Source organism: Sapajus apella, unplaced genomic scaffold (assembly GCF_009761245.1).
Source record: "Sapajus apella isolate SASKATOON/1434 unplaced genomic scaffold, GSC_monkey_1.0 scaffold3, whole genome shotgun sequence".
Classification (NCBI taxonomy): Eukaryota; Metazoa; Chordata; class Mammalia; order Primates; family Cebidae; genus Sapajus; species Sapajus apella.
Window position 1 is genome coordinate 49323594 of NW_022436943.1, and position 6924 is coordinate 49330517.

General features: G+C 36.0%; 1 long non-coding RNA gene across 2 annotated transcripts in view; it reads right to left on the reverse strand.

Moving 5' to 3' along the window:
* The window catches only part of LOC116533539, a 43821-nt gene that overhangs the window by 23842 nt on the left and 13055 nt on the right, over window positions 1–6924 (reverse strand). The window lies entirely within an intron of this gene.

Below are 6924 nucleotides of genomic sequence, written 5' to 3' on the forward strand. Positions count from 1 at the left end.
CAAAAAATGTTTACAGTTCAGGTAACACCCACACTCAGTTGCAGCCAAACCCCAAATATTACTTTATAATTTCATCTGATTTAAGCTGCAAATATTGACCTAACAAGGTGGGTTCTGGAAGTTTAGGTTTTAAAAATGCATGTTTTTAAATTTTCAAAATGGGCTTATTTTATTTTTACCAGGGCCATCTTTATAGGTTTTAAATTTAACTTTTCTTTGCATTTCTAATTGTGATTTATTTATATTTATTAATTTTGAAGAAAAAATTATTAAATCATCTTTTCCACATTTGTGAGTTTCCATCATTTTGAGCAACTAAGTTGTACCTGCAATTGCTATATAAAACCTCTTTGTAACAATATCTGAACAGTGCTTTTTACTTGGTGCTTTTTAAAGATAACATAAAGAACTAGTTATGAGTGAATAATTTAATACATAAGATCAAATGTGAATGACTTACTAACTGGTTTACTTAAGTACAATGTTATCATCTCACAGTACAAACAATATCCTGATAAAGCTATAACAGGTTGATATTTCCCAGCACTGCTCTCTCAGGTGACAGTGAGTCCTATAGTAATGTGTTCTCTTTAGTAATATTACAGTAATATTTTTAGTAAGATTGCTTTCTTGTGCTTGCTTAGATGTTCTTACTAATTCATGTATGATTTTACACATTTTGCTGAGTCTCTTCTGTGATTCATGCTTCTCCATGCCAGAGGTGCCCAATAATTCTGTTTCAGATAAGTCACTACCTTGTATCTGTGTGGAAAGTGTAATTCTAGAGACTTCTCGAATTCTTTGTTTGTAATTCCCTATAGAACACCAATTATGAACAGCTTTCATTTATTGCACTTTTTAAAAAGCTATTCATGTTTCTATTGCCTACTGCATTCATCCATAAAAATGCTGAAATTTGAAGGATTTTCTTTCCCCCCTTCAAAGTATACTCTGCAAAATTACTTTGCGTAGGCTCTTTGTTATCTGAGAATGGCTTCTCTCTATGGCAAGAAGAGGGGTTTAGGCTGCTTGGGTTTGGATTAAAAAAAAAATACAAGTTTATTATCTAAAAAAGCTTGTTTCACTTGGTCAAACGTTACTGATGCTATACTTAATTCTTGTGTCATATTGTAAAATAATTCCTAGATGTATCGTCTTAGGTTTTGCCTTTACTTATTTAATCCTCATTTAAGATGGTAAAAATGAGATTGGTAATATTTATTCTGGATATTTGAAAGATTTTCTTTTTCTTATAGATTCTTTCATATATTTCAAATAGATAAGACTGCTAGCACAGTGAATTCTGGTAGATGAGGTATGATTCTACTACTCACTTGTATTAATTCATCTGGCAGATAGAATTTAAAATCATACATGCTACTATTTTAGGGAAAAGAATCATGCTTCATACCCTGGAGGATACAAAATAAACAGATTTCTGATGCTCAAGTTGCTCAAAACATAGATAAAGTTTGGGCAAAGTTACATGCAAAATTAAATGACAACTCAAATTTTTTAATGGAAAAAATTAAGGAAATTTTGTAAAAAATAAATGGTTGGGCAAGTAATGTGGACAGTTCATAGAAGAAACAGGATTGGAGTGGCTAAAAAAACTTTTTATAGAGACTGTGTTGTCAATTATATAACCTTTATATACTTATTATAGCCTTAAAAAATAAACCCTTGCTGTTTAAACCCTGTAATTGTGTTTATATGCAAAGGTTTAGAAGGCTCTTTGGTCTTTGAAATGCAACAGGCCATGCTGTCTACGTTGTAAATATTGACATAACAAGATGGGTTCTGTAAGTTTAGTTACCATCATCTCTCCATTCTATCTAATTCATAACATCTAATTCCTCTGCTCTCCTTGTTCCCACAGAGAGCCTCATGTGCTTTCTAGAGCCCCAACTTTCCACTTTTATTGTAGCCTTCTCAATCACAAGGCTGTCCAAGGTTCCCTTGAGGCCAACTATGGGATCAGCTCCATATTCTAATTCCAAACAAGGTTACAGGCCACCATGGACTTCTAGGCTCCTGCCACCCATGACCCTGAACTGAAATAATTGGGCAATTATTTGTTTTGTTAATCTTTCACATATATATATATATATATATATATACACACATATATATACGTATGAGATTTTTCATATATATGGAAGATTATATATGAAAGATTTTTTATGTATATTATTTATATATATAATATATATATATTATATAACTCTCATATATTTATATATATATATATACACACACACACACACACACACACATATATATATATAAATATTTTGCCGCTTACTATTAGAAGCGCTTTGGTCTTTATTTAGAAGTTTGGTGATGTTTCTGTGACCAAAAATATGCTGTAGGAACTTGTTTGTATCAATTAACCTATTTTGTTACAAATCCTTTCACTTAAAGTCACAGTTTCCAAGAAACTGTGGATGACATTGAGGACTTGTTGTATTTTCAATTCATCCTCTCGTTTAATCCACATTATTACACCATCGAGTAGATACAGTAAGTAATTTGTATTTCTATTTCATACATGAGACTCATATTGAATAGGGGAAGGTAAAACCTGAGACTCCTGACTTGAATTCTAAGGCTCTTTCTTTCACCCTATACCTCATTTGGAGGTGTAAAAATTGGAAAACAAGACAAAGAGGATACAAAAGATAGTGTAAGGCTTTTCTTACATTAAAAAAGAAAGATCAGAAACAAAACGTTCATTTTTCGATGTGAAGAAAGTTTTTTTTTGTGTTTTTATTTTGTTTCCCCATGGTTTTGAGTTTTCTAACTTTCTTGCTTTCCCTCCTGGGCTAAAAATCCCATAAAGTTCCTTCAACTGATTTCCAGCTCAGTTATGCAAACTCAAGAGACTTGTGTAGCTTGAATGCATTTGAAGATAACCCTTAATTAGCGATGCTTGGGTGAAATCCTCAGGCATTGGTATCTCATTCATTTTACTGGGGCTCTAGTATTTTACTTAAAGGATCAGCAGTGAGTAATAACAAGGTGAATTATGTGGTCATGACCTGAAACTCATTATGATCATCATAAAACTTTTGATTCTTTCCCCTCCCTTTGCCAAAGTCCTTGGAATAGAGGAATAACTTAGAATGTAAAACCACTGTGTCCCCAGATCTTTTTGACACAAATTCACTCCACAAATATTATCTATGCATGATCACGAAGAAATGATATTTCTTTTTTTCTGTCTAGGATGTGGCTATAAGGCACTTTGTTCACTAAAGTAGGACTTGGATGACTGGAGGTGTCAGAAACAGGAACGGTACCTGCCCAAGGAAGGAGGGAAAGCTGGGGTGCACAGATGCCTGGTATACCTGGGATCTGATAGGGAAGGGCTAAACAGGTGGCTGGTACGGCTGGGATCTGAGTTTGACAGAAATGCACAGGGATCTACTCAGAGAAACTTTTTGATTGAAAATACTGTGGGTTAACAGCATCAGGGACAACTGTCCACAAGTCACGAGACCCCAGTTTCTGAGCTGAGTTGCAGGGTAGAGAGGAAAAGAAATTAGGAAGAACTAAGAAAAGCAGGACAGTTTTAGAGGAGTTAGAGGATTAAAACAAGAATTTAAAACAAGCTCAAGAAACACGTCAGAGATTCAGTTAACTAGGGTGGAGAATGAGATCCTGGCAGAACCAGTAGCAAATATTTCTTTAGTCTATATTTTTATGTATTAGACAAAGCCTGCTCTTACCATGTCATGGGTAAGAGTAAGTTTATTCATTAAATTCACAAAAGCTTTTTGAGCACTTATCATGTTTGTAGTCAGTGATGGGAATTCAGTAGATGAAACAGAAAGGCACCCTGCTGTCAGGCAGTTTATATTCTAATGGAGGGAGAGAGACAATAAACATAATAAATGGAAGAAGTTAAATAGAGACGACATTTAGTATGTTAAAGGTAATGTGCAATGTGCAAAACTGGTGTAGGGCAAACAGTATTGAGAGTGCTAGGTGTTCGATCAAAAATCAATGCAGACTTAGGTAAATGGAAACTTTACTTAAACAGATATTTCACCAGGGAGAATGCGTCCCTTTCAGAAATCTCAAGTGTCTCAAAATCAATCAGAAGGGGACAAGTCTTTCGGAGAGAGGGAGGGGTAAAACTGGCAGGGAAGTTTGTAGGGGCAGAAGGCAAGAGGGCGGGGTGAACAGGTGTCAAAATCAGATTGCTTCAGCAGATAAACTTTTTGTTTGTGGTCGGCTGATTCTTGGAATGAATGTTGAGGAGGATATTCTGCACTTGAAGTGCTTAGTGCTTATTTAAACTTGAGGGCAAGTCAAAATGTAGGGACCTGTATGGAGGGGCCTGTAACTCCTCTAATTTTCCTTATCTTTTAAAATATTAACATTAACATGGGTTTTTAGGGCCAGGCACAGTGGCTCATGCCTGAAATCCAGCATTTTGGGAGGCTGAGTTGGGCGGATCACCTGAGGTGTGGAGTCTAATACCAGCCTGGCCAATATGGTGTAACCCCGTCTCTACTAAAAATAAAAAAATAAAAAAATTAGCCGGGCACGGTGGCAGATGCCCGCTACTTGGGAGGCTTAGACAGGAGTATCACTTAAACCCAGGAGGCAGAAGTTGCAGTGAGCAGAGATTGCACCACTACCCTACAGTGTAGGCGACAGAGCAAGACTCCATCTCATAAAACAAAACAAAACAAAACAAAGAACATGGGGTTTTAGGACTCTTCATATTTTCCCTCCTATGTTTTCCTGTTTTTAAATTAGCGGACTACTTGTCCTCACTGAGAAACGGGAATCTAGGCAGTCTCTTGGCCTACACTCTGTTAGCAGATGATGTCAATTTTAACAAATCTGGCTACAAGTGTTTTTAGGTCCTTCCAACAATCTTAATGGACATGTGGGCTACAGATCAATGGAAAATGGGGCTCAAAAATGGGGCTTAGTCAATGATTATTTAATCTCTTTTCCAGCTATTCTATTTAACACCTAAAGGAAACATTAATATAACTTCTCTTCTGAGTTCCTTTTCAACCTAAGTGTGATCTGCAGCACTGACTTTCACACCAGCCATATACTCTAGCCCACAGACAAGGTCCATGTGAAGGAATTCTGGAGCAACAACTCTGGAAGCAAAATGGACTGTGCTCTAATTTTACAAAAACTTCTTGTTAGAGGTGAGAAAAAAAAAAAAGACGTTGTATGTATTGCTAGCAAGAAGGTTGGTCTAAAAATGAAGTGACTTTGACATCTGGCAATCAGCAGAGCTTTTGTGTGTTCTAGGTCCTGCAGCTCAAGGCTGGTCACAGGACCAGTGACCCAGGAAACGGGTGTGGTATGGGGGGGTGAGGCAGATGCTCTCTAAGAGGTATCAGCTGTTTTCAATTTTATGAAAAGATCGATATCTAAGAGTAAGCCCAGGACAGTGCATTTAAAACTTAACCATGTCTTTTCTCAGAAAATGTGATCGAAAAAACAAGTCTGAGAAGGTACTTTTTTGTTCGCTTTGTGGTTTGGAGCTAAGAAGTATAAATGGGTGGAGTACACTTGAGGTTTACATCTTTTTTGTTTTGTTTTCTGGCATAAAGATTTTAGTTCTTTATACTCTTGGGCACCTTTTCCTTACGTACATCCCTTTGGAGGTCAGCTTTGCCCTGCATGGACAGCAAATCACAGCCCTAAAAAGTGCCACCAAAACAAAATGAAGCTAATGTCACAGATAGCACTAATTCCCCAAAGACTAAAAGGGATGCCTACATTTATTTTCCTTGTCTTTTAGCCTAAAAGGAAGCTTTAGCCGAGATGTTAAAGGTACAAGTTATCTTGTCATGCCTATAAACGACAGAACGAAATCCACAGCAAAGTTTTGAAAATCTGTATAGATATAAGAAAAATAACCCCAGGATTATTGGTACAAACAGGCAAACTACTGGTCTACCAGCAGCTGTATTTCCTAATGTTACACTTTGCCTACAGTTCTAACTTGTAACTACTAAACAGGGAGGTATTCTTTCCTTTCTCTCAGCTCAGACACCTCCTGTAATTTCTCTTACATTGATAGTGAGCAATTACAATGCCTGCCAAAACAAAATGATAGGTTCATTAAATATATGTTTTGTACAACCACAGAAGAAGGAAGAATTCCTAGCTTCCCCAACACCAAATATGATTTTATTCAAAGCATCTTGAGCTACTTGTGGGGAAAGAATAATTTTATTTTTTAAATTTCTAATGCTGATTCTTTCATAAAATATAGTAAAAATCAATTACTACAAAATTATTAAAAAGGCATAAAATGCAGATCTTTTTAATTATGAGATTCAACAGATATGAAATTTCTTTGCCAAATGACTATAAAAGTTTCTAAAGACTTACTTTCAATTTCAGTACTCATCTTGTCAGAGATCAAAATTTGCAGCCCTGCAGTGGACTGTTGATGGCCTTGGAATATCATCTTTCTCCAGTAAAATATTCTGAGTGAATATTGTGATTAATCTTTTTTTGAATGCACATCAATTGAAATATTTCTTTGTATGTCTACATCTATCTATCATCTATCTATCTATCCACCTATTTATCATCTATCTATGATTTACCTATCCATCGTCATCTATCTTTACTTCGTATATTATTGCTTCCCTAATTTCAGATCGTATGCTTAAATGCTATTTTCTTTTCTTTTTAAATTTGTTTAACTTGTGGCTACAAAAACATCTCTCACTAATGAATCCCAAACCAACTGCCAAAAAGCTGGGAAGAATGTAGTGTGTGTGTGTGTGTGTGTGTGTGTGTGTGTGTGTGTGTGTGTGTGTGTGTGTGTGTGTGTGTGTGTGTGTGTGTGTGTGTGTGTGTGTGTGTGTGTGTGTGTGTGTGTGTGTGTGTGTGTGTGTGTGTGTGTGTGTGTGTGTGTGTGTGTGTGTG